Source organism: Lissotriton helveticus, chromosome 1_1 (assembly GCF_964261635.1).
Source record: "Lissotriton helveticus chromosome 1_1, aLisHel1.1, whole genome shotgun sequence".
NCBI lineage: Eukaryota > Metazoa > Chordata > Amphibia > Caudata > Salamandridae > Lissotriton > Lissotriton helveticus.
The window spans coordinates 720,446,019-720,472,099 of record NC_136057.1 but is presented as its reverse complement, the minus strand read 5'-3'; the positions used below and the strand labels follow the sequence as shown (position 1 = coordinate 720,472,099).

At 43.4% G+C, this 26,081-nt stretch overlaps 1 protein-coding gene across 2 annotated transcripts in view; it reads left to right on the top strand.

Annotated features, from left to right (window-relative positions):
- Positions 1-26,081, top strand: part of NAV3 (neuron navigator 3) — a 1,248,418-nt gene that overhangs the window by 972,472 nt on the left and 249,865 nt on the right. The gene's annotated exons all lie outside the window — the stretch shown is intronic.

The following is a 26,081-nucleotide window of genomic DNA, read 5'->3' as shown; positions in this document are numbered from 1 at the left end:
TTAATGCTAATTACTTTTTAAGTGGGTATAAATGAATATTTCTATAAATTACTGCATGCAAGACAGAGGTAGTGAAATTATTTTGAGAAAGTTACACACACTTGAGTCATAATAACATTATATTCTATGGTGTTCTACAGAATTGCATTTTCCCTTTATAGACTAGTGATGTGAAATTGTGATCTATTGTATGACCATTATACTGGATATTAAAATCGATGAAATACAATAAATATACATTAAGTAACCACGGATAATGAGTGGCAATAATATAATATCCAATCCCGTAAACATCAACGAAAAGGTCTCTAACGCTGGTTATAGTAGAAATCAGCGGAGGTGAGGGAAAACCGAGAGCTGTTCTTTTGTTAATCGTCTCTGGTACATGAAAATCTGCCCATTCATCTCCAATCCTCTTTTAAAAGTATGTGACCTAAGATAATTAAAATATTCACCTCCGAGAAAGTGAAATGCTTACACTAACTATTGCATCAGGGAGCATTTTTGTCATTACAAATAAGTGGCTAACAAGCACAAAGGAGTTCAATGTGACCAGTGCTGTATCGTATATGCTGATCTTGAAACATGCTTCCATTACAAAATCACTCATGGCCTTCCAACCTTTACTGAAGAAAGAACTTCAGTTCAGAAGTTGGTAAGAAAGCCACTTAAGTATTGTCAACCTCCACCTTTGAGTTCTCTATTATGAGATTTCTGTTGTTCGATGGACTGGATTTTATTATTTTCCTCTACAGAAAATACACTGAAACCCCTAAATATAGAATATCTGAAATGTTCAGTGCTCTTTGGAATATATTTTAGAAAGCACGATTTTAGTTCTGTGTCAAAGACACGCATTCTTCGAAGACAAATATGTGAGGGCTGACTTTAATGACGTTGACCGTTTTTTAGGATTATATTCAATTGTTGCCATGGTTTGCAATTACCTTGGACTTTGGCAAAAGGAAAAAAGTGGATTCTCCATCTCTAGTCACTTAATCTATTCAGGGAAATGTTACAGCTAATGTACTGGTCACAAGATTCTCTCTTCCAATGGTTGATTATTTATGCTTATCAGTTCTTTTAAGGAGCACCAGTGCTAAAATGAAACGATATTCCCCTCGTACCATAAATGATCACATTTTGCTCTATTGGTCCTCCATGTCTGTAACAATAGATAAATGAGCTTCCTTTGGAGACCTGATGGTATTCTGGTATTGGTTTCTCTTGGATTATTTAAAACAATGACCCACAGCAGGGCGTAAACTCATTCCATTGAGCACAAGCAAAAAATAGATAAGAAGGGGAAAGATGGAATTCTGCTCAGACCCAAGACCCTGGAGGAGCGTGGTTCTTCATTTCTCCAAAGCAGGAAGCAGAAACATACATCACTGAGCATACTGCTCTGCACAAATCTATTGGAAACAGAGTACAGGAATGTATTTTGTCCTTAACATCTGATAATAAACCAGATGATGATTAATCTGTAAAGTTTGAACATCTCCTACATACTTGGTGTCTGTGTTGCCATTCCTATGAAAAGGCTCGTGCTCCCTTTACATCCTGCTGTAAACTCATATTAGCAATGCCAATTGAAAGAATGCTTGCTGTGTTGAGTAAAGTAAAAGAGACTGTGGTCAGGGCAGATGGCCAGGGACAGATCCAATTAATTTGGGTGTAACAAGAGGAAAACCTATGTTAATCTATTCCAGTGATCAAGAGCAAATGATATGTATGACTGAAGTTAGGTCATGATTATGATAACTCAATGACAGTGTGGCTTTAGGACAGAATAAGTGACTCATTTGTAAAATGATGTACATCTCTCTATTACTTCCACACCAGTGGTCATACTGGGTGGTTAACTTCCACAGCACAAAACAGTTTCCATATCCATTCCTTTTTTAACCTTTATGAATTAAAAAATATTTTAGTACGTGATATCAAACTACATCAAAAGAACTGTATCTATTTCCTTCCCATTGAAAGTCAGGATGGCACCTTCAGAAGCTCATTTACACTTCCTTTATCTTTGAACATAACATGTATGAACTGCCTATTTAAAAGAAAGAGGATATATGGCTTTAAGTGATAGAGTATGCCCAAGAGGAACCACAAAAATCGTGTTTTTTCTGCATTTTACAAATGCTAGTAAAGTAGTTGCAAAAGGTCAGATCCTAGTTACTATGAAGCAAAACACATTTCTAAGAGTTGAAAATACTCAGGATTTGGTTTCATAATGAATACATTAATATTATTTTAGAATAGGCATAAGTTATGAGCAGGTCGTTGTGTCAGCCCCCCCTGTGACAGTTCTCTTGTTCAACTTGCCCCCAGTCCGCTCCCCTCTGCTGGTGGTCTCTGTTTGTGTCTCCTCTGCTCATTTCTTGCTCTTTTTTCTGCCCTCTGTTTTGCCTTTATTGCTCGTTTTTCTGCCCTCTGTTTTGCTTTTTTTTTGCTTGTTTCTTCTCTCTTCTTGCTATTTTCCCCCTCCAGCCATTTCTATCCTTCCACCACCCTGCGACCACCATACGCCTAGGACCTACTTAATGAAGGCCACAGTGCGACCCCGCATGCCAGCTCCCTCTAAGACAGTTCTCCTGACCAGCTTGCCCGCAGTCCGCTACCCTTTGCTGCCTGTCTGCCTTCTCTGTTTTTGCCTTCTCTGCTCGTTTCTCACTTGCTTTTGCCTTTTATTGCTCATTTACTGCTATCTGTTTTGCCTTTCCTGCTCATTATTTTGCCCTCTATTTTGCCTTTTTCTGCCCTCTGTTCTGCTTTTTTCTGCTTCTTTCTTCTCTCTTCCCGCAGTTTCCCTCCTACCGCCACCCAGCACCTCTCACCCCCCCCCGAGGACCTACATTATGGAGGCTGTAGCATGACCCCATTGAGAAGATCCTCATGCCAGCTCCCCCTGGGACAGTTCCCCTATCCAGCCTGCACGCAGTCCATTAACCTCTGCTGCCTGTTGTTCCTGCTGCCATATGTTGGTGCCTCCTCTGCTCATTTCTTGCTCTTTTTTGCTTTGCTGCTTGTTTTTCTGACTTGTTTTCAGCCCTCTGTTTTGCCTTTTTCTGCTAGTTTCTTCTCTCGTCCCACCATTTCCCTCCTCTCGCTACCCAGCGCACCTTCTGGTACTCAGCGCCCTTCCCTCCCCCAAGACCTACTTAATGGATGTGGCAGTCCGACCCCATTGAATAAGTCCTCAGGCCAGCTCACACTGGAACAGTTCTCCTGTCCAGCTTGCCCGCAGACCGCTATCCACTGCTGCCCTCTGTTTGTGCCTCCCCTTCTAATTTCTTGCACTGTTTTGCCTTTTATGCTAGTTTTTCTGCCCTATGTTTTGCCTTTTCTGCTTGTTTTTCTGCATCTGTTTGACCTTTTCTGCCCTCAGTTACATTTTTAATAACAAGTTGTATTGAATGTATTGATATATCACGGGTGGTGCCTGTAACAGACATTACGGATATAGTTTGAAAGAGATAGTACCAGTTATATCTGATAGAGCGCGCGAGGTCACCCAGCCAATAATTTCGCCGTTTCCGGCTTCAGGGCCCATATACTTTCAATTTACCATATACATTGATCGGGCGACTTCACGGGCTCTACCAATTTGTGTGTGTTTCCCTACTGTTATTACTCAGTGTACCCGACTTACCATCCACCGACACGGGTACCTATGACCTCAATGGATCAGGGAGCTAGCTGTAAAAGGAAAGGCAGCAAAATACCAACCCAAAATGACATTCAATACTGTTTGTAAATGACCACGGACAACTGGAAGTTTTAAAAGCTTTATCTAAAGTTCGTTTTCGTTGAGCATTAAGTTTACAAGAATGAGACAATCAATAACCAAGATAATGAAAAGTACATAACTATAGAGAAATAAAGTCAGGGTAATCATGAAAATACTAATATGAGATGCAACAAGAAACGCTATGCATTTTAGGGCAAAAGTTCTTTGGAAAATTTAAGTAAGGCCGTTCTAGACCATATCAGAAAATGACAAACAGCAATGCAAAATATGATTTCTAAAAGGTAGGATAACATAGGAACAAGTTTAAGAAAATATGCAATTACCTTTACGTTTCAATAGTTGCGGCAAAAAGCATGGAAAAATCAACATGTGCAAGATGTCTCTTTATTGAAGCAAAGACAGAAAAATAGAAAGGTGCAAGTTTAAAGGATTTCAGAGCAATATTTACCTAGACTGGTGTGAAAACCAAACCCTGGCCACGGGTCAGTTAAGGACAGGAAACCCTCAAGGAAGGATACCCCTCAAAGGACAGCAGGTGCAGAATGGACACCCCGGACAGGACAGGATACCCTCAGATTAGAAATCAGGACAGGACCCTCAGGACAGGACAGCAAACCCTCAGGACAGGACCGCTCAGGACAGGACCACACCCGCAGTTTGGAAGCAACGCCTGCGCTCCACCCTCTCTGCAGCTATCGATCAAGACCCCGATTGAGTCAGCGAACTCCCAGCAAAGTGCTTCGCCAGCACTTTAAGGTTCAGTAGAACCTTAGTCTATGGTCAATTTCGGACAGAGTGCTCCGCAGCGCTCTGTATCTTCAGTCACCTATTGAGTACGATGGGTCAGTGACAGGTCAGCTAAACCAGACAAGTCGGACAATTTCCCTAGGTGAACCCAGGGTAGATTTACAGTTTGGGGACGGTGTACCACCCCCCAATGTTGCAAAGTGTCAGAATCCCTCAATTTGGATTGGTCCTAAGGTAGGCTTTGGGTAACACACCAATCATAACACACTATTTGGATGCCTAATTTACATCTCTGGGTACCGCCTAGCAAGATTGGGGTTCCCATGAGAAACTGCAGGAAAATACAATAGTAATTTTACATTGTTGCGGAATAGGGACACATGACTCCGTTCTGCTGGGTTTGCAGGTCAGTTCTCAGGAGCATCTTGCCCATCCCTGCCAGCTGGCCAAGTTCCATCAGCCAAGGTTGTCAGTTCCCCAGACAGTGGAGCATGCGCAGAAAGGCCCTCCAAGATGGCATTTGGTTCAGTCAGACCCCCATTTCCCGCGGTACATGAAAAGTAAGCGAGAACAAATTAATACGTAAAAATAACATTATGAAAACACATCACAGGGTTTGTACTTTCAACTTATCACTTGTAAATATACTTATGCAGTCTAAATGTTAGCTACATATAACAGACACAAGAGCAGTGGCACGAGCAGTACCATGTTACAGGCAAAGCTATGTATTACGCATGCGCATAAATTTCCCTCCAACTCTGCAGACACGTCAGGACACGTGAGTGTGGCTGACGCATGCGCAGTAACTAAATACAAGCGGCAACCATGTTAAATGACTCGAGTAAATTATTTTAGTAAAACACATATGCAAGCGTCAGGAAACCTCGTTTAAACCTAAAGGAAACGTTAGTAAAACGTACACATTATTATCTTGTTACACATAGACGAGGTTCATGAATACGGCAAGTCGCAAAATATGCGAAGCTTTGCTTCATCAATCCCCTCTTTGATGATATTTACTATCATCACAAAATAAATGGAACCAGATGCCAACTTCTCACACCTTATACATTTCTATTTCTTCCAACAATTTGCTCAACTTTTCTTTCTCATCTTTAGTAGGGTGAGAATTCTTCACCCTTTTATATATCTGATTATTCATTTCCTCTAATTCAAGCTCATCCACACTTCGTTTCACTCCTCTGGCATTCACTTGATGCTTTCCGGTGTGTTTGCGACATTTGCAACAGGCAAATATGAAAAATAGGATAAGACCTATAATTCCAATTGGCATCAGTATCTTAAACAATAAGCTTTTACCTATGCTAGCAAACCAATGACCTACATTTGAGAGACCATCTACCAGTCTCTTCCAGGCACTGTCAACCTCGAGTGGTTTGAGTTCCCTTTCCAAATTGGTAATGTTTTTCACATATCTTTTGAGCTGCACGCTTTTGTCCGGAATATAAGTGCAACAATGTTGCGCCTTCAACATCCGGCAGACTCCGCCCTCTTTTGCTAATAAGGTATCAAGAGCAAGTCTGTTCTGCAAAACCATTGATCTGATCGCAACCATTTCGGTATTGACCAGCAGAAATCCATGAGCTGTGTCAGTAGACAACGCATCCACTATAGTGGACAATTTACAAATTCTGTGAGTGTTCAGAACCACTCCCACTCCAGGTATCAGTGCACTGAAAATACTACCCATTATTTCACCTATGCTTTCTCTTTTACTACGCACTAAGCCATTAGTATTTTCACTGCTTCCAGCAACTCCATTCACATGGTATATTTTCGGGAAGACAATGCCAAAATAGCAACTTCCATACCAGTGATCCGGCAATTTGAAATAAGCCTTGTCCCCACAGATATAATAAATTCCAGGAAACACAGGCTCTGACCCATTTTTGAAACCCCAACCTCCAATTACCTTGTAATTATGTTCGCATTCACTGGAACCAATGAAAATGTTATTATAATAGCTAGTCTTCTCGCGGTGAAGACATAGCTTGCCTTTCTTTTCAAAATCCAGCAACAGAGCAGGACCCGCCCCACCAGTTGAGGTGCCTTCCATGTTCTCTGCCCACCTTGGTCTTTTCTGACTTTCGTCATTTGCTTTCTTTTGTATTTTAATTCTCCTTTTCTCTGCCATGTTCAGGAACATCTTTTCCTGCTCACGCAAAGAACAAGTCAAGTTATCTCTGTGCGCGTCACCTATGTCAATATCACCAATAGTCAGAAAGTAGTCTCCCATATATCGTATTACGTCGCTTTTTGTATGTACAGGATTCAAGTTCCCACGTATAGGAAGCTCAGAAAAGATCACGTCATTATTAGAGTAATAGTACTGTAACGGTCCTCTTTTGTAAAATAAACTAGCTAAAATGCTACAGGAGATTCCGTATGTCAGCGGCAAGTGATGGTATGTCACGCCTTCAGCTACAGAAGTAGGTAGCTTCATGCAGACATAGCAATCTTCAATTTCCATAGTCTCTACATAGTGTATTAACAAGTTTGCGAAAACATTTAAGCGCGTCCTGTTTTTAATTCCATGATAGTGTAGTTCTCCCTCATCTGATGCTTCTAAGTCTTGTTTCGTTTGTCTCAGTGCTCTCTCATGTCTGGCTACACTCTGTGTTGTCAGCTCCTCACTGTCAGTATTTACAATTTCAGTAGGGACAATATTAGTATTTTTGCTTACAGCAAAGGGAATGAACACTGTTAGTCCTATCCAGAGTAATATCAGAACAACTATACTACAGACACATACCTTGCAGCATGTTTTGCAACTACTGCAACTAGGTCTACCATTCACGTTTGAATCAGACATTTTGGCTCAGAAGAAGTTTCTCGACCCCTCTTTGTGTCTTTACACCAGTAGCTTACTTTGTGTAAATTCACGGTGGCTCGTCTTCTTCTTCGGCAGAGTACTCAGGGACGGGTTCTCCGTCGCTCTCGTCAGTTAGATCAAGATCTTCAAATTCTTCCAACACAAGTGTCCATTCAGGTGACTTGTACTTTTTGGTTTGTCTCTTTATTCGATCACTCCTTCTCTTGGAAGTATCTTCTGGTTGTCCTGCTATGCGAGCACTTCTCCTTTCTTCTGCACGTTTTTCTTCTACCGTTTTTATTCTCAGTCTCAATTTCTTTATGTATCCAGGCTCAATGTGCTTTCTTTTCTTGAGTCTTTTAGTTGGTACTTGGACTTCGTTTTCTTCTCTTGCCCTTTTGTTTTCATTAGTTTGTGGCGATTCTGTTTCAGTTTCTTCCTCTTCTATCTGACTATTTCCAGGGCTAGCATCTATTTCTTCTGCCTGGTTACTAATCTGGCCTTGTTCAGGAGAATTTTGTTTTTGCTTTTCAAATGTCTCTGTTTCTGTTTCCTGAACACGTTCTTCTAATCCTATCTGATCCTGTTCAAGCACTTCGATCTCTGGACTTTCTTCTGCTCGAACTATTACGCTATGTCTAGTCTGTCCCTTCCCGATATTAGGAGTCAGTGGAGGAGTATCAATCACTTGTTCTGTCCCTGTCTGACCTTCTCCTTCCTCAGTTTTGATGTGAATCTCAAGATTCTGAGGCTCTTCGCCTGTGCCTTGCTTTTCCTCTCTAGTCCACTCTCTACCTTCCCAAAGTCGCTCACTTGTTCGAATGGGGTCTTCAGTGAGATCAATCAATGGAATCCACTCCTCTGGCCATATGCTCGGCAGCTCGTCTTCAGCTACTTCTGGCTCAGCTTCTTGTACCCCTTCAGCAGGCTGTGCTCCTGGTAGTTCGTTATCAACTATTCTTGGGCCAACATCTGCTGATTCTGCAGCTCGACTGGTACTGGGCTGTACGTCGTCAGCTACTTCTGGTCTGGCTCCTGCAGAGTCCTCTGCTGGACGCCCTTCTTCTTCAGGCTCCTCGTCTGGTAATACCTTCTGGGTGTGGCTGGCGTGTACCCAGCGTGGAACCCCTGCACACTTTACTGCTGTGGTAGTTACCAGGATCACCTGACGTTTCTCTCCCCACCTTGGCTCCAGGCAGCTCTTCCGAGTATGTTTCTTTATCTTCACCCAGTTCCCCGGGACCAGTTTGTGGAGGGGAGTCGTTGGATTGAGGATGGCGTCTTCTCCGATCTGGCGAGAGATAGAACGCACTTGGTCACCCAATCTCTTGCAGTACTCAAGCACCAAATCATCAGTAATACTCAACAGTTTGCTTCCTGGCACCCATGCTTGTCTCATCACTCTTCCCATAATGATTTCATGGGGACTTAGGCCTGTCTTGCGGTCAGGAACACTTCTGAGTCCCATCAGGACCAGGGGCAGGGCCTTCACCCAGGTCAATTTAGATGCATCACACAGTTTTGCTAGTCTGTTTTTGATAGTTCCATTTATTTGTTCCACTACTCCAGAAGCCTCTGGACGGTAGGCACAGTGAAGCTTTTGTGAAATTCCAAAGGCCTTACAGAGTTCGTCGATCACTTCATTATGAAAATGTGAGCCTTGGTCTGATTCAATAGTGACTGGAACCCCGAACCTAGGTATCAGTTCTTTCAATAAACACTTAGCTACTGTTTTTGCGTCATTTTGGGGAGTAGGGAAAGCTTCCACCCACTTTGAAAATAAACAGACCATGACAAGGACATATCGCTTCCCTTCACAACGGGGCATGGTGATGAAATCAACCTGTATTCTCACAAAGGGACCCCCGGACCTCCCAATTTTCCCCAGTTCCACCACAGTCTTCTTCCCTGGGTTCATCTTTTGACATGACAGGCACCTCTGGCAGAGGGACTCTGCTACTTTCCTGAACTTTTTACTGTACCAAGTCTGTTGGAACACTAGAATCATGGCGTCCCTACCAATGTGTGATCCTTCATGTATCAATCTCGCCATTGTGCTAAGTAAGTGTCTAGGTAACACAGGCATACCAGTTGGGCCCAAGATGACACCATCCACACGTCTTGGTCTACACCCATCTTCCTTCCACTTCTCTCTTTCTTGCCAAGGTGCCGCCTGCTGCCACTCTTTCACTTCATCCCATGTGGGCACTTCTTCAAACACCTGAAGTTGGCAGCTGGTTCCTGGCCCCCCTCGTTTTGGATTTACGATATACCGATCTCTGGCGCACCATTGGGCCACTCGATCAGCAAAATCATTTCCCAGTGATACAGTGTCCATGTCCTTCTTATGGGCGACACACTTTACCACTGCCAGTTCCTTTGGTAACTGGATTGCCTCTAAAAGGTCTTGAACAACTTTTCCATTTCGAATTGGGGTACCTGATGAAGTCAGGAACTCCCTTTGTAGCCACAACTGGCCAAAATCATGCACAACCCCATAACAGTACTGACTGTCAGTATACACTGTTATGCGTAGGTTTTTCCCAATTTGGCAAGCTTTTATCATAGCAATCAATTCAGCTACTTGTGCAGACTTTATGTGATATAGATAACCTGCTTCTTCAATTTTGGTTAAGGAGACTACCGCATAGGCAGCACTCAGGCCTCCTTGTTCATGTCTCAGACATGAACCATCCACAAATAATTCCTTGTCATGCACAGGCAATGGTGTTTCTTTAATGTCTGGACGTGGCTTGGTATTGAATTCTGTTAAATCAATGCAATCATGCTCATCATCCACCCCACCTTCCATATCCATTGGGTCGGGGAGTAAAGTGGCAGGGTTCAAAATACTGCACCTAACAATGTTTACATTTGCAGCACCCACAAGAATCCTCTCGTATTTAGTCAGCCGACTAGGGGTGAGATACTGAGTCTTTGTTCTGGTCAGTAAAATTACCACTCCATGTGGGACATACACAGTTACCGGATGTCCCATGACAATGGACTCACTCTGCTCTAAACTTGCGCAGGTAGCAGCTACTGCTTTCAGACAACCTGGTAATCCAGCAGCCACTGGATCCAGGGTGGCAGAGAAATATGCCACAGGCCTTCTCGTTGTACCATGATCTTGTGTCAGGACTGACAATGCACAATTATCACGAGTGTCACAGAATAGGGCAAATTCTTTGGAATAGTCTGGCATTCCCAATGCAGGGGCTGTACACAGACAATCTCGCAGTTTGGTGAAGGCTGTTAAGCTTTCATCATCCCATTCTACAATTTCTGGTGTTCCTCTCTTGGTCATTTTTATCAAAGGCCTAGCCAGGACTGCAAATCCCAGAATCCACTGTCTGCAGTATCCTATCACTCCCAGGAACATTCTGATCTCTTTCTGAGTACGGGGTAACTGCATCTTTTGTATTATTCTCACTCTTTCTGATGTCACTTTCCTGACCCCTTTCTCTATCTGGTGCCCCAGATATTTCACTGATTTTGCACAGAACTGTAATTTGTCAGGGGCCACTTTATGTCCTTTCTCACTCAGATGATTCAGGAGGGCAATGGTGTCAATCACACAATCCCTATGACTTTTAGACGCCACCAAGAGGTCGTCTATGTATTGCACTAGGACAGAGTTTCCAGGTAAGACCAAAGTTTCCAAACATTTTTTCAAGATCTGATTAAAGATAGAGGGGCTCTCTGTGTACCCTTGAGGGACCCTGTTCCAGACATACACGTGACCATTGAAGGCAAATGAGAAAAGAAATTTGCTATCTGGATGCAAGGGAATGGAAAAGAATGCATGACACAGGTCTATCACAGTGAACCACTCAGCATCCCAGGGAATCTGATACAGAATCACTGCTGGGTTCGGGACAATAGGGCAGCAGGGGACTACTATCTTGTTGACTTTTCGTAGGTCCTGCACTACTCTGTACTTGCCACTAGGCTTCTTGATGCCCATAATCGGTGAGTTACATGGGCTACTCATTACTTCCTGTATGATGTTTCCTTCTAGCAATTTCTGTATTTCCAGAGTGACACCAGCTCTCACTTCTGCATTCATTCTGTAGGGTTTAGTATTGGGGTATACCGCATTGTCCTTGATTGCTATCTGTATGGGGTCTACATTTTTCATTAACCCTACATCTTTCCCAGTAAAGTCCCATACCTCTGGCTTCACTGCTTCTTGGAGTTCTTTGGGCAAATCCTGCATGGTCATTCGTTTAATTTCTGAGTCAGGTCTGATTAACATTAATTTATAAATGCCGTCTTCATCTGGGGTCTGAATTTCAACACCCTTTGGTGTGCAAAAGATGGTACAGTTCATTTTGCACAGCAAATCACGTCCCAGTAAGTTCACTGGACTGGTGTCGCAAACGACAAATCTATGCATTTCCTTAAAGTTTCCAATTGATATCTCCATGGGCTTGGTAACAGAAGTACTAATCAATTGATTAGATACACCCACTACTTGGATGGCTTCTCCCGAGAGGGGTAGGTTTGGAACGTCCACTGTTCTCACAGTAGAACGGGTAGCGCCAGTGTCCAACAGAAAAGTGACATCATTTCCGTCAACCTTTCCTTCAATGTATGGTCCGGACTGGTCTACCGGCAAGGAGGCGCCAAGTACGCACTCCTCGTCCTCCCCTCTCAGGCCCCGTCAGTACTGGTCATCACAAAGGAAGGTATCATTCAACAGATACTGCGAAGTTGCTGCATTTCTGTTCTCATTGCTTTCCCAGACTTCTATCTCATCACCCTCTGCGCCTTTTCACCTATGTACTTGCTTAGGAGCTCGGGGCACCTGAACCGTTTTTACCTTTGGTTGAGTCTTTCTTGGTCTTTCTTTCTGCGTCTGTGGAGTTAAATCAGGTGTTTTGGGGTTATCGTCAGGCAAATAAGGACACTCGTTACGCCAGTGTCCAATTTCTCCGCACTGGTGACAGGGAAATTTCTTCATAGCCTCTTCCCTGCTCATTTTGGGCCGGGGCTTGCCTCCTCCCCCACCCCCAGGACTTTGGTTCTGAGTGTTTTTGACCATATTACTCAACTGTTTTTCCTGCTGTTCTGCGAGCTTCACCTGAGCCCACATGACTTTTTCTTTGAGGGCCTTTTTCTTTTCTGCCATCTCGTCCTCGCAGTACTTTGCGTACCGCAGGACCTCGTCTATCTTTTTGGAGTGCCAACAAATTTTGTTATCTTTTATCCATTGACAAATTTCAGGCCTTAAACCGTTTACAAACCTGTAAATGAAGTGCGTCATATCCTTCATCTCGATGTTATCTATACCACTGTACGTTTTAAACACCTGCAACAGCCTTTCATAATAGGAGTGCACTGTCTCGTCTCTCTCCTGCGTGGTTCTATCTATTCTGGTCCAATCAGTTTCCTTTGCTGGCACCTTATTTTTCAAATGCAGCATTACTTGTTCGTATTTTTTCATCACTTCAATCGACGGCTCCCCTGTGTTAGAGTCCCTCGGGTACTCCTCACTAGGCCAGCCTATGGCAATTTTACACTCGGTCCATAGATCTACCGGGACCACAATGTCGAAAAATCCATCCAGGTCTTTCCACAGGCATTTTTGCACTTTTATGAACCTTTCCACTTGCCGGTACCAGTCAACTGGCTTCTCGCGTAATTTCGGGAAATCGTTAGTAAAAGACACAATATCCTGTCTGGACCATGGAACGTGCACATACCTCCCACCTGGCACTTCACGCATGGGGTATAATGTTTCGGGCTTGTCTACTTCTCTCAAAGGGAACTCAGGGGTGGCTTGTCTGGATCGAGCCTCATCTTTCTTTCGTGCCCACCTGCTTCTCCATTTTTCCACATCTCCCCATTTCTGCAAAACTGCAATCAACTCTTTAATCTGCAACTTTTTCCCTGACACATTCAAGTTCTCTATATCTTTGTCTGAGAATTCTGCTCTGTAAGGCTTTTGTAAGGGCTGGGATCTGGAAATATCTACCCCCATACTAGCTGCAGTGTCTGTCAACTTTTCGTGGAGCACCCTAGTACTTCTGGTAAGGCTTTTACACATAAACAGCAACTCTTCTTCAGAATAGGTGTTTAATCTGTCTAATCCCACATTTCCTGCCATCAATTCCTCTATTTCTACCCTCAGCTTGTAGAGGTCTAAAGGTTTCGTTTGCGGAGTCTGTTTTTCTAATTCACGACTCCAATTCTCAATTTCTTCCGGAGTTACCAAAGAAACACTCCTAGTACCTGACGTTGATTCTAATTTAATTTCTTTCGCATTAAAAGGATTATGCCTCTTCTGCACTCCCTTCCAGGTCTGTTTGTTTGGCAGGTCCAAAAACGCAACTTCGGACTCGCACTCACTGGACTGATCATCTATCAGTAGGGGCTCCTGCCTCGGCGGGGCCATGATAGGGTTCATAACTGGAGGGTTTGGACCTCCTTGATTATTCCCATACAACGGAACCACTGGTCCGATTGTTACCGGAATAGTCAAAGCCTCAGGACTGGTATTTAACTGGGAGATTTTCTGAATTATTTCTGTCCTCTGTCTAGCTAGGGCCTCTTGCTCCCTTTCATCTAGTATTCTTCCTAATGTCCGGTCCGGTATCATCTGTGGGGTCAGGTGAGGGGTAAGACTCGGGGCAGTAGGATGCGTTTCACTTGGTCCCCCACCATAATTTGGTTTTGGGAACAAAGTTCCTGTGCCAAATGACCTGCGCTCCTCCCCATATGGAGGCTGCACAAAAGGCATTCCTGAACTTAATGGCTTTTCTTCGTTTTCATAAAGAGGTCCGGGGAAAAAGGCTCTTTCACGGGAATATTTTTCCTCCGGGCTCACGGGCACTCTAGGATATATATCTCGTACCTCCGCGGGTCCAGGATTCTCAAAATAGGGCAGTACTTGACCACCTCCCCCCCTACTTAGGGATCTGTTCTCCTCCTTAATAGATGGACGCTGGGGATTCTCTCCTACACTGGAAGGTCGGGCTCCCTCATCATAAGCGGGCGGACTTCTCGTAAAGATGTCATCTAATAATTCATCATCTGACTCCCCCAGGGCCCCCCAATGCTTACTCTTTTCTGTCCTTTTCTCTCCTGCAGAAGGGGTACCTGCTGGCATCATGCGAAACAGACCCTCAACAATCATGCTCTGTCTCCACTGTTTCATCTTTTTATCCCTGGTCTCTTGTTTCAGCCTTGGGTACCACTTGGTCAGACCTTTGTCCATTCGGGGTTTCTCTCTTTCAAAAGCCTCAATCTCCCATTCCTCTAATGCCTCATACTGCGTTAGTCTCGGTCTGGGATGCAATTCATTCATGCGGGTTCTCAAATTAAATAAAATCCTGCCATTGAAAGTACCGTCTAACGGAAAAGCCAATATTCCGTCATCTTTTGTGTACTTCACCCAATTCTCCAACCACACACAGGTATTGTACCCCCGGTCAAACATCATGAACGAGGCGGGAGTATTCGGTGGCGGGACAATAACGCCCTCTCTGGACTTAATTGGTTTGTCCATTTTGAAATAATTCTTTACCCTATTTACAAGGGACATCTTTCTCTTAGCTCCGTACATAATATCGTATCTATTGGCTTTCCACTGATCCCTTTCAAACCCCTGGTTTCTTGGATCGGGTCTAGTCTCTGGACAATACGAGTGCCACATACGATTTCTACGCTTAACTCTGTTTACAAAGTCACCTCCAATCAGAACGCCTTGCAGTTCCATGCGACCAATGAGGTGCACGCGTTCAAAGAATCTCGGCCAATGGGTGCGCGGCCCCTTCGTGAGACTGTCCTCACGCTCCGGCGCTTCACCCCTCCTTTACAATTCCAGCCCCGCTACCCGCCCGCTGCTTCTACCAATCCCAGCGCGGCACGGAGTGACGTCAGAGGCGCTTCGCGACTGACTCCCTCCCTTCACAAGGTGACGGAAACTTTCTTTCTTTCTAAAGTGCTAGTGCTTGGTTATTTAACAACGAATACACATTCGCCACAGTGCTCAAGTGTCTAGACAGGATAGCGTTGTTTTACTGCAAGTAAACTACTTCCATTTACTTTTCACGCGCTGCGGGCAGATCTCTTCCGCCTATCCTTCACTCTAGCATCGGTGAACCTGTTATTCCCCTAAACTCATCCACTCTTCCGGGATATATCCGAGTCTAAGGTTTCCCAGCGGACCCCTCTGCTTTCACCCAAGCTCCGAGGAACCTGCTACTCTTCCGATGTGACCCTTACTAGGTTACGCCACTATGGGAATTTTGCCAATGAACCTCGTTACTGACATTTATTCACACACGTATTCAGAAAAACCCTAGTTAGTGCTTCCCGGTTATCCTAACCTGCACCTAACTTTCCTTAAGCCTGTGACCTCAAGGCAATGGATTCTATTCACCACTTGCCTTTTCAATTCCCCGGGGAGTTCAGACAACACTGACTTACATTGTTTACAAATGCATGGATTAATACATATAACAAGATAAAAACAAGAATAACAATAATAAAACAGTTCATGAGTTTCAGCAGCGTATTCACAAGAGAGTGATCGGGTCCCTCGGAACAGCCGCTCTTATAGCAGCATTAATATACTAGCAGCTACCGACTTAGCTAGCCTAACTAATCCTGCCTAACCTTCAACTAGTCCCTAACCATCCTCTGCTAGCCAGGAAAACTGATAGAGCGCGCGAGGTCACCCAGCCAATAATTTCGCCGTTTCCGGCTTCAGGGCCCATATACTTTCAATTTACCATATACATTGATCGGGCGACTTCACGGGCTCTACCAATTTGTGTGTGTTTCCCTACTGTTATTACTCAGTGTACCCGACTTACCATCCACCGACACGGGTACCTATGACCTCAATGGATCAGGGAGCTAGCTGTAAAAGGAAAGGCAGCAAAATACCAACCCAAAATGACATTCAATACTGTTTGTAAATGACCACGGACAACTGGAAGTTTTAAAAGCTTTATCTAAAGTTCGTTTTCGTTGAGCATTAAGTTTACAAGAATGAGACAATCAATAACCAAGATAATGAAAAGTACATAACTATAGAGAAATAAAGTCAGGGTAATCATGAAAATACTAATATGAGATGCAACAAGAAACGCTATGCATTTTAGGGCAAAAGTTCTTTGGAAAATTTAAGTAAGGCCGTTCTAGACCATATCAGAAAATGACAAACTGCAATGCAAAATATGATTTCTAAAAGGTAGGATAACATAGGAACAAGTTTAAGAAAATATGCAATTACCTTTACGTTTCAATAGTTGCGGCAAAAAGCATGGAAAAATCAACATGTGCAAGATGTCTCTTTATTGAAGCAAAGACAGAAAAATAGAAAGATGCAAGTTTAAAGGATTTCAGAGCAATATTTACCTAGACTGGTGTGAAAACCAAACCCTGGCCACGGGTCAGTTAAGGACAGGAAACCCTCAAGGAAGGATACCCCTCAAAGGACAGCAGGTGCAGAATGGACACCCCGGACAGGACAGGATACCCTCAGATTAGAAATCAGGACAGGACCCTCAGGACAGGACAGCGAACCCTCAGGACAGGACCGCTCAGGACAGGACCACACCCGCAGTTTGGAAGCAACGCCTGCGCTCCACCCTCTCTGCAGCTATCGATCAAGACCCCGATTGAGTCAGCGAACTCCCAGCAAAGTGCTTCGCCAGCACTTTAAGGTTCAGTAGAACCTTAGTCTATGGTCAATTTCGGACAGAGTGCTCCGCAGCGCTCTGTATCTTCAGTCACCTATTGAGTACGATGGGTCAGTGACAGGTCAGCTAAACCAGACAAGTCGGACAATTTCCCTAGATGAACCCAGGGTAGATATACAGTTTGGGGACGGTGTACCACCCCCCAATGTTGCAAAGTGTCAGAATCCCTCAATTTGGATTGGTCCTAAGGTAGGCTATGGGTAACACACCAATCATAACACACTATTTGGATGCCTAATTTACATCTCTGGGTACCGCCTAGCAAGATTGGGGTTCCCATGAGAAACTGCAGGAAAATACAATAGTAATTTTACATTGTTGCAGAATAGGGACACATGACTCCGTTCTGCTGGGTTTGCAGGTCAGAGAAACCCCGAATGGACAAAGGTCAGAGCATCTTGCCCATCCCTGCCAGCTGGCCAAGTTCCATCAGCCAAGGTTGTCAGTTCCCCAGACAGTGGAGCATGCGCAGAAAGGCCCTCCAAGATGGCATTTGGTTCAGTCAGACCCCCATTTCCCGCGGTACATGAAAAGTAAGCGAGAACAAATTAATACGTAAAAATAACATTATGAAAACACATCACAGGGTTTGTACTTTCAACTTATCACTTGTAAATATACTTATGCAGTCTAAATGTTAGCTACATATAACAGGCACAAGAGCAGTGGCACGAGCAGTACCACGTTACAGGCAAAGCTATGTATTACGCATGCGCATAAATTTCCCTCCAACTCTGCAGACACGTCAGGACACGTGAGTGTGGCTGACGCATGCGCAGTAACTAAATACAAGCGGCAACCATGTTAAATGACTCGAGTAAATTATTTTAGTAAAACACATATGCAAGCGTCAGGAAACCTCGTTTAAACCTAAAGGAAACGTTAGTAAAACGTACACATTATTATCTTGTTACACATAGACGAGGTTCATGAATACGGCAAGTCGCAAAATATGCGAAGCTTTGCTTCATCATATCCAAACAACAAATTAGCCTGTGAACATACAGGCCCAATAACTATTACTTGTCAAAAGTTACTACGTGCTTCATTCTAAGTGGTATGTCTAGGTGTGTGTGTGAAGATGACAGAACAACTCATCATGTTTATATATGGTCCTGGATAGATGTGATAACTGGATTTATAGAGGGTCTGATGGTGGTGGGGGCAGCAAGTTTATGCCACACTACATCACCCAACTGGACCATATTTTCCTATGCTTCTGTGGGCAACCTCGCGCCTGATATACCGCAATTTCTGTCCCCCATACATCTGTCCGTAGCTTCCCTCCACCCACCCATTTTTGGCCAGGAGGTCCCCTTCCATGCCTGGGTAATGTCCTGTTTGGCAATTGTGAGGCTCAAAGACAGTAAGTGTTGTTTGTAGTGGTTCCCGCCTATCCCCTCTGTACTATGGAGTAAGAAAAGCTTAGGGTCAAACAGGAGATTCCAGGACAAGACCCGACCCAAGCATGATGATATTTTATGCCTAAACGGTTGCAAAGCTCCAAACTATATGAAATAATGTCCCCTCCGAAAGCCACAACGTGAGCACGTAGGGAACTGGATGACACCCATCCTCCAGAGGCGGGAGTGGATGAAGTATGCTAGGTAGAAATATTTAAACTGGATAGGGTGATAACGTGTGGCAATAGTGACTCCACGGACACTTGCGAGGGCCTCTGTCCAGCAGTCATCTGTAATGTCGGGCAAGTCCACTTCCCATGCCTCCATTTGAATGTGGTTTGCGTGTGGGTGGTCAATATCTACTAGCTCTGCCGAATCTTATGCAGCCCCAGATCACCCATTAGTAAGTGGCCCTAAAGGGGGTGAAATTCCAGTAGGTCACACAGCAAACAAATTAGGGGAGTCAGACCATGTCTCAAGTGCAAGTATTTGTAGAACTGGTCAAGGGCAGCTGAAATTCTATTTGCAGTTACTGTAACGGTTTGAGGGTGGATACCCGCATAATGCCATCCAGAGTAGAAATTCCGAGGAGGTCCCATGTATGGAATCCTGAGAGTTCCGCAACGGGACGTAGGTAAGTTCAATGCCACAGAGGGGGCATCTGTGTCAGGTGCCCATTCCAGCCCATTTTCTTGACGATGTAACACCAAAGCTAGATGACAGTTCTGCTGGCTGGAGGCAAAACATTTTTATTTATGTGACTATAAAGGAGATTCAGAAGGGGGTTCCCTCTATTGTAAGACACTCCACGGCATACGCTGGGTCAGCATGTGAGCTGTACCACCATTCATTGATGATCAACAGGTGGCATGCTGCATAGTAGGCGAATATGTCAGCCGCTTCAATCCCGCCACAGTATTTCGACTGCTTACAAGTTCACAGTGCTACTCGGACAATGCCCTCTCCCCACAAAAAAATTATTCAGAAGTGCCTTTGTTTGGGTGAACCATGTGCGTGGAATATTGTATCGTACATTTTGTAGCCGGTAAAGTATGTGGGGCAAGGAGACCATCTTAAAAATTGCCGAACACTCGTACAGGGACAGCGGTAGGTGGGACCATGACTTTGTCTCCTCTCGGTTGCCAGAAAGCAGCAAAGTAATATTATGTGCCCAACATATAGTAGGACATGGCGAGTTAAAAACTCCTAGGTATTTGAAGCCCTCTGTTGCATGAGATAACTGCGCGGCCCAGGAGCTTCGCCCCTGCTCACCGCATATAGGAAATAACACTGACTTATTTGGATTGGCTCCAAGGCCGGAGGTCTCCCCAAACACCTTCTAACCTCTGTTTTGCCTTTCCTGCTCGTTTTTCTGTTTTTGCTTCTCCTACTCGTTTTTCTGCCCTCTGTTTTGCATTTCTTTTCACTCATTTTTCTGCTGTTTGTTTTGCCATTTTCTGCTCGTTTCTTCCATCTTCCTGCGGTTTCCTCAAGACCTGCCTTTTCAACGGAGACCTAGCACCCCAGCGGCGAGATACTCCAAAGTGTGACAGTGCTGTGCTCTACAAATCCTGATTGATTGAACTTGTGAACCTATCAGAATACATCTTCTGAGTTCTCAGATTTTTCTCAGTGGGCCAGGAATATCAATACAATAAAACCTTTTGTAGTTGCTTAAAAAGGCTGAGGATTTCCAGAAGTGTCCCACAGTTGTTGCTGTAAAGCACAACCTCCTAGCAATTCTTCTACGATGGTATCCACTTGCTTGATTTATCATGATTGTAACAACTGAATAGGACCTGTTCATCTTAATTCACTTTTTACCTCTATGTAGTTTATGCACTGAAACTACCACATTAGGTTTACAGTTTCAGGGTGAAATTCAAAGTTGGACATGGCTTTGTCTACCCTATATATATGGGTGATTGTCTTTTAGCATGCCACATATTTATGACAAAGCCAAAGATGAGAATATCATAAACCAGCTTTGTTCTCTGTGAGTACAGCAGAAGGATCCTCAAGTTGAGCAGTTTTAGAAGTATTCAGACATCCCTATAAATGCATTTTGTCTGATCTAAAAAATCCCCCCAAACTCATCAATAGACAAGCATTTCTGGGCTCCTCAGACTTATGATCTGAAAACTATCTTAACAGCTTGGTGATGCACAATCGGAGGTGAACAAAGAGACACAGTCCAAAGAGTTCTAGGAAATACGCATTTTCTTTGTCATGAGGAAAGGCAAAATCACACTGTTTCCTGTTTCAAGAACATAGATCGTATCAGTTGTCATCCTTTCTGACATGGCAATGGAAAACTGAAAGTTAACCATGTACTGTACTACTGTAGGGCATCTTATAAGATTAGAGAATGCGCTAATTATTTGAACTGGTTTCTAATTGCACTGTACATGTGGGGTAAAACCACATTTCCCCCGTAAATATTTATCAACTTGAATCTTTCCCAGAATGTATCCCTTATAACCATAAATAGAAATCCTCACTGTGTAAAATAAATTCAGTTATCAATAGTAGGTGTACAAATATTAGAGTGTCTTAGAGAATGATTAAGTGAGCAACTGTTTAGTAAATACCTTTCCTATCTTGTTGGTTCTTCACAAAATTAATTTAAATATCAAAATACACCACTTCTGTTCTCTATCCCAACCTGGATATCTATCTTTCATTATCTGGATCTAGCCAGTTTCACAATTCTTCAGATTTATCATAAGCTAAAATATTTTTTACGCCTCAATGCAGGTTATTAACCCTTGTTCTGAAGTGTAAGGTAGTTCATAGAGAGCTATTGCTTTCTGTATGCAATTATGAAGCCACACAGGTGGCATAGAATTCTACAAAGCACAACAACTGACAATACATTTATCTGGCTCCACGTTAAAAAAGGGCATACGAGAATCAATTTCACATTATCTCTAACTTCTAATGAGTTGTCACTTTCTCTTGACTGACCTAGATAGACGCAAGGAAAGCCACCTATTATACAAAGATAATTAGAATACTGTATTTCCATGGACAACTTGATATGCTCCTTCTATTGAAGTATCATGTGATTTGGCTGTATTGGGCCCATCTTTAAAAACTATCCCTTTAATCCCCTATGTTATTTTGAATTCGAACCAGTGCTTTGGAAGACAACTTTCTTAAAGTTCCAATATTTATTCAGAGAATCTTTCAAATTCTTGCTCCATCCTTGACATTTTCTTTTATTCTGAGGCCTTAGCCTTATTTCAAGTCATGGTGAGCACAAATTAGACATGTAATGTGTAGGACCTAAAATTAATTATTGGAAGAATACAGGGGATTGACCTCAGTTAGTTTTCAGCAACACGAAGATAGTTTGGTAATACTTGTATGCTTCATTTTCAATGATCATTGTTAGCTTCTGGCATCTCTAATAACTATAAGATCAAAGAAGTGAGAATATGTGAGTGGTAAGCACTTTACCATAGTTTCAACAGCAACCTATATTCATCAATACATAAGTGTTAGATCTGGGGTTCTCTAGTTGGCAATGGTATTCACCTTTGTCCAGATAGGCACCCTTACTTCTAAGTCAGGATAAGGGGATTACACTCCTTAATAACCCCTGCTCACCCCCTTGGTAGCTTGGCACAAGCAGACAGGCTTATCTCAGAGGCAGTGTGTTAAGCATTTGTGAATATACACAGTAATACAGCGAAAACACTACAGATGGACACAACCCAGGTTTTATAAAAATAAGTATTCTTTATATAGACTTAAACACAAGACCACAAACGACAAAAATCCAAAATACTACACTTAAGATTACTTAAAAGAGGATTCAAGTTGCTTTGTTCAAGTTGATGGTAGATGCGACAAAGTTCTCAACAAAGTACCTAGATGCGTAAGGCAAAGTAAACAAAAGGCTCGCAAAAGGGGAAAAGCGTTGGTTCCGTGATCCGGGGAAAAGGATGCGTCGTGCCTCAATGCTTGCGCAGAGTAGGAGATGCGTCATGATCCTTACCGGTGCGGAGGTGATGCGTAGATTCTCGGCCTGCGGGCCCGTTGAGGTATGCAAGATGGTGCCTTGATGCGATGTGATGATCTGGTTGCGATGCGAGATGATGGCGCCTTTGATGCGGTGATGCGATGACGATGACCCCCTGGCAGCATTGTTACGACTCTGTACTTTGGAGCCGAGACAGGCCCTGCGACACGCTTCTCCGGCGATGCGATGGCGACTCTCACGATGGCGTCACATTTCTCCGGTGATGCGACAGCAGGCAGCTTTGATGAACACACACTTCCAGGGAGATGCGGCGAAGGCTCGCTTCTCCGGCGATGCAACGATTTCAGCTGCGGCGGCAACACGCTTCTTCTCGAAGCGTCGTGCTTCCAGCTCCCAGCGACACGCAAGTGTCTGGAGTCAGAATTCCCAGCAACGAAATTCAGTGGGGAGCTAGAGGTGAAGTCTTTTGTCCCTGAGACTTCAGCAGGAGGCAAGCACAGTTCAAGCCCTTAGAGAATATTCTGTAGATGAAAGTCCTTACAAAGTTCTTTCTACTTTCCCTTGGCAATGAAGCAACCACTGCAGGCCAACCCAGCAAACAGGACACCGGCAGAGGGACAGTACAACTCCTGCAGCTTCCTTGGTTCTTCTCCTTGGCAGAAAGGTTTCTTGTTCAGAAGTGATCTAATTTCTTGGGATCAGGTTCCCAATATTTATACCCCAAAATCCTTTGTTCTCTGAAGGCAGAGAGGCTTCTGCCTAGTCCAAACTAGTTCCTGAGCACTTTGTTAACATGACTCTCTTCTTCCTTTCACTGTGCTGGGCAGAGATATCAGCCGCCCCAGAGGAGGTGGAGCCAGCACAGGGGAGGGAAGATACAGCTCTGGAGCACTCTGTTGACATGATTCCTCCTCTCCTTTCACAGTCCAGGGCAGAGACATCAGACAAGCCACAGGAGGTGGAGCCAGCATTGTAGAGGGAAGGCCCAGCCCTATTCAGGTCCCAGGTGCAACTCCTCCCTCCCATCTAGATGCAGATCTCTCTATTCACCACCGGGCTGCCCCAGCCTGTCTCCTAGAATCCCCCAGCCCTGTCACTCACAAACCCAGACAAGGAATACACAACCCAGCAGAGGCAGGCCTGAATAGTTAGGCAAGAAATTACCTACTTTCTAAAAGTGGTATTTTCAAACACAGAATATTAAAAACAACTTTACTAAAAGATGTATTTTAATACTCTGAGTTCAGGCATACTAAATTCGAATTTCTACCATGTTCCCTGAGTCAGTTAGGATTATAAGAATGTAATAATCAAACTGCCCATTCTGGCCCATGAGAACATGTAGCCTTCAATAGTGAAAAACGAAAATGGCTGTAATTCACTATTAGAACATGCTACACACATCAGAGCATGTCCTACCTTATACTTACAATGCACCCAGCCCTTGAGACTACCATAGCGGTGTCTAATATGAAGCAAAGGGAAGGTTTAGGAACTGGCAAGTGGGTGCTCTTGGCCAAGTTGACATGGCAGTGCTAGACTGCATACAGGCCTTGCAATGGCAGGCCTGAGACACACTTTACAAGCTGCTTCTGTGGGTGGCACAACCAGTGCTGCAAGCCCACCAGGAGCATTTGATTTACAAGCCCTGGGCACACATGGTGGACTGTACAGAGGGGCTGACAGATAAATCAAATAACCCAATCATGGAATAAGCAATTAGGACATTAATTTAACATAGAGATTACTGGCACTGTGGCCCTGATTAGCAGTGGCACAGTGCCCAAAGCATAAAACCAGCAACAACATATCAAAACAGAGCAGGCAATCCGTCAAAATGGAAGATTCACGCCAATGATGTCAGGTCTAACAATAAGCAAAGGTCGGTCAAAGGCCTTGTGAGAAAATACATGGAATGTAATATATGGCACACATGTGATCCTTTAGAGACATGTGTAATGTCCCAAGCGCACGCCTGTGCAGCATAACCAATCATCATCTAAAGTGGCTCGCTGTATCCCTGTAGCAAGGACGCCATCAGAAAGGAGGAAAAGAAGTGTAAAAATGAAAAAAAAAGTTATGGGCACAATATCACTGTATCTTTCAGGGCCTCCTGAACCCTACTCCAATTAAGGAAAGAGTTGAAGAAGCACCTCTTTAAAGCACACTGCATTACGTTGTAGTAGCAGTACACTTGTATTTCTACAATCCAGCTACCGCTTCAATAATTAGGTATATTATCTTTGACTTTGACCCTGTAGAGTAATCAGCTGCCTTTTGGCTAGGTTCACATTATACAAATGCCACATACATGGGATAGAACTGAGGAAATAAAAAATAAAGCTGCTTCTCCCACAGATAGGCATTACACTACATATATTTTGAGCAGGAAATAGAACATTATCATTGTGTAATGTATGCCAGTGACCTTAAGCCTTCTTCCCATCAGAGAAATTTAGACATAACTTTACACAGCATAATATTTACCTTGAGAGAACAAGAGACCAGTGAGTTTCTCTCAGGTTTAGTAAGTTATGTGTACCTTATGAGTTTCAGAGTTTTATTTGAAAGTCCAATCAGAGATATGTAACTACTTAATGAAAACAAAAAAAGGCCAATAAATCTAATACAACACATATCCTATTTGTAATGCATATATAATTACTGAAGGTTATCTTTCTTTCTCATCCTTCTTATCTAAAGCCACCAGACAGAATTGTACTTCTTGGTCACCAGCAGAAGAATTTTACCTACTTCTTTAAATTTTGTCATCAGTGTTTAAAATAAATTAATTTTTGAAGTCCTTATCATTCATTTTGATATTTTTTCTTTTCACTGTTCCATCTCTCTAATGTGACTATTCTGTGTTACAAACCTGTTCAACACTTTTTGTGGGGCTCAGTCCAACTGGCTCCTAAGTATAGATTTAAAAAAGCATCCCCCGGAGAAAGAAAAAATGAGGGCTTAAGGATCTGGAGCCATTTAGTGGTAGACCATGTTCACCTCTCTCTTCTTTAGAAAGCAGGTAGCCTTGCTTTACAATCTATAAATACATTTTCTGCCCTAAAAAGCAGGGGCCAAGCGCATAATGCCCTCTTTTCCTCACCTTTTAAAAGTTATACTGCATTCTTTATTTATTTAAGCATATATTTCTTTAAAGTTGGTCAAAACTGATATAAAACTGTGAGCTCTATAAAAAACATGTTTCTAAATCTCACTACTTACACTTCATTAACTTTTCGAATATACAAACACAATTAATTACAGACATACAATATTTGCATGTGTCTATTCACCTGGTCTACATTTCATGAGTGTTAGACCTGACATCCTTGGTGTGGTAGTAGCCCAAACGTTTTTCCTTCGCTCCTGCTTTGCTTTTTTTTTGGGGGGGAATCAATATATTATACAACCGGTAACCAGCGCTAAAGTGCTCCTGCTTTCTCCTTTAAACAAGGTAAAACTGGCCTACACCTAATGAACACATTTCATTTTCTTGTAGGTCCCTAGTAAATGGTCTTACCTGTGCAATAAATGCTTCTTGTGGGCCTGCAGCACTCATTATGCCACCACTAAAGTAGCCTTTTAAAACATGACTCCTGCCACAGTAGCCTGTAGCGCTGTTTTAAACTGA